Source organism: Martes martes (genome assembly GCF_963455335.1).
Source record: "Martes martes genome assembly, chromosome: 9".
Classification (NCBI taxonomy): Eukaryota; Metazoa; Chordata; class Mammalia; order Carnivora; family Mustelidae; genus Martes; species Martes martes.
The window spans coordinates 2,640,446-2,643,151 of record NC_137896.1 but is presented as its reverse complement, the minus strand read 5'-3'; the positions used below and the strand labels follow the sequence as shown (position 1 = coordinate 2,643,151).

General features: G+C 41.6%; 1 pseudogene across 1 annotated transcript; it reads right to left on the bottom strand.

Moving 5' to 3' along the window:
- Positions 1-1,263: 1,263 nt before the first annotated feature.
- Positions 1,264-1,798, bottom strand: LOC308349870 (peptidyl-prolyl cis-trans isomerase A-like; annotated as a pseudogene). Its single transcript has 2 exons — positions 1,688-1,798; positions 1,264-1,559 (listed from the first exon to the last, which is right to left on the bottom strand). The product of its transcript is annotated as a peptidyl-prolyl cis-trans isomerase A-like (transcript).
- Between the last annotated feature and the right edge of the window lie 908 nt (positions 1,799-2,706).

The following is a 2,706-nucleotide window of genomic DNA, read 5'->3' as shown; positions in this document are numbered from 1 at the left end:
TACTTCTAATTAATCACAGTCTGCCTTCTGGTAACACAAAACTCTCTCACATGTTGTGCCAGAACCTTATGACTCCATAATTCCAATTTCTGCCTTCCATCTTTTGTGCTCTCATACATTTTAGTCATACTTGTGCTACTGACTTTACTGTTGACAGTCATTTAACCTTCAGAGTGCTTAAAACTAGCCTTCCATATTTACCTTCATTTTAACCATTTCTGGAGACCTTCATTTCTTTCTGCAGACCCAGGTTTCTGTATCGTATTCCTTTCTTCTGAAAACCCTCCTATAACACTTATTTTAGTTCAAGGCAGTTGGTAGTAAATTTCATAAGTTCTTTGGGAAAAAAAATTAATCCTTTATTATTGAAAGATACTTATACTAAGTATAGAATTCTGGGTTGACCTTTTTTTCCCCCCTAACTCTTTAAAGATTTCACTCTATTGTTTTATGGTTTGCATAGTTTTTCGTAAGAAGTCCTCTGTATTCTTATCTTTTTCCTTCCTATATCATGTGCTTTTTTCTTTGGATTCCTACAAGATTTTCCATTTATCTTTAGTTTTCAGCAATTTAAATATGATATGTCTAGGCATTTCCTTTTTTGTGATTTTCCCCCCAATTTGTCATGTTTGAGGACTTCTGAGCTGCTTGAATCTGTCATTTTATACTTTAACTATACTTGGAAAATTAGCTGGCATTATCTCTTCAAGTACTTCATGTGTCACATTATCTCGTGCCTTCTGGAATTCAGTGTATGCCTGTATCAGACCATTTGATCTTGTTCCATAGCTCTGAGGTATTTTGTACCTTTTCCCCCTGCTTTTTCTTCTCTTTGTGCTTCAGTTTAGATGGTTTCTAGTGACCTATCCTTAAATGTACTGACTTCCCCACACTGATGTGTTTTGAGTCAACTGATACGTTTATTCAAAGAATTCTTCATCTCTATTGCCATTATTTTTATATATAATCTCCCTATTGAAATCCCCCAACTGTCCGTGCACTCTATATTTTCTTCTAAAGCTTTTGATAGATCCATCATGGTTATTTTTGTTGTTGTTATTATTTAGTTCTTATTTCATAATCATAAACCTCACTCTGAAATCCAGTTACATTTGGAAGGGAGTAAAGAAAACATGGAACCCATAGAACTATAGTGAGAACACAAAGATTATAGGATATTTTGAGTATATGGGGAGAAGGGCTGCTCTCCTGAGCTACAGAAGGAATGGTCTGGTAGTTAAGATAAAACACAAGTCAATTTTATTAGATTTGCCCACAGTTAGAAATGGTGATCTTGCTGGTCTTGCCATTCCTGGACCCAAAGAGCTCCATGGCTTCCACAATATTCCCTCTTTCATTCTGCCAAAGACAACATGCTTGCTATCTAACAACTTGGTCTTGGCAGTGCAGATGAAAAACTGGGAACCCTTTTGTATTAGGCCCAGCGTTTGCCATGAACAAGATGCCGGACATGTGCTTCAGAAGAAATTCTTATTGTCAAATTTCTCCTCATGGATGGATTTGCCACCAGTGCCATTATGGCCTCTGAAGTCACCACGCTAGCACATAAATCCCAGAATAATTATGTAAAAGCAGGAACTATTATAACCAAATCCTTTCTCCCCAAGGCTCAGAGCATGAAAGTTCTCTGCTTTCTCTGGAACTTTGTAAATAGCTCCTAGGAGACACAGCCAAAGAGCTTGCCCTCCATGGCGATGCCAAAGAACATGGTGGCGTTGACAATGGCTGGGTGGCTTGGGAGGCTCCTGGGTGGCGGTGTCTGCAAGGACTCCATCATGGCCACTTTAAATCATTTCTATTCCCAACATCTGAACCACTCTAGTGCCTATTTACATTGATTGTTTTGTCTCTTGCCAGAGTTTTGTCCCATAACTTCTGTTTTACACCTGCAAACTACTTACCCCTGAATGTCATGCATAAGATGATAGAAATCGAGGTAAATAGGGTTTATGTTTAGCTGTGGCATTCTCCTTCCTCTGCTGGGCTGTCAGTGTGGGGGAACTGAGCATGGTTTGGGTTTTGTTGTTGCTATGGGTTAACTGGCTTCAAATTTCTCAGTATCATCTTATATTTCAAGTGTGGGCTGATTTGCCAAAGGGCTTTTCTTTGTGATACCTCTCCATCCTCAGCTTTAGGAATTCCCTGGATGCCTGTCCCTCAGAAAGGGACTCCATTACTTCCCCCAGCCCCCACTGAGGACTGCTGTTGCTTATTCCTCTGTGCTTGCTAGCCTGGGGGTGTGAGGCAGCTCTCTGCCATTCTCAACCAGCGACAGCCTTGGGAAGGCACTGTGTCTCCAAGTTTGGGGGATGGGACTTACCCATAAATCCTACCTCTCTTCTAACACCTGGAAACCCATTACGATCTGTGCCTGTGATGGACTCCTGCCACTTCCCGAGGGGCAAAAACTTCTTTTCCTTCCTTCCAACCACAGTGTGTCTCCATCTGTACACAAGTATCACAGAGTTTCCTTCCCCGCCCCCAGAATCTTAAGACTTTAGTCTTTGGGGCAGGAGAGTTCAGACAGGACTCCGTGCTGCTCCCTACCTGTAGTGTCCATTGAACTTCTGCAGTCCACGGCACTGAAAGAGTCTCCCTCCAGCCTCTCACTCTCAGTCTTCTTCCTAAGTTCCAGGTGGAGGGCAATGGAAAAGAGTCTGCAAGTAGGTGCCCCCTCTTTGTGTC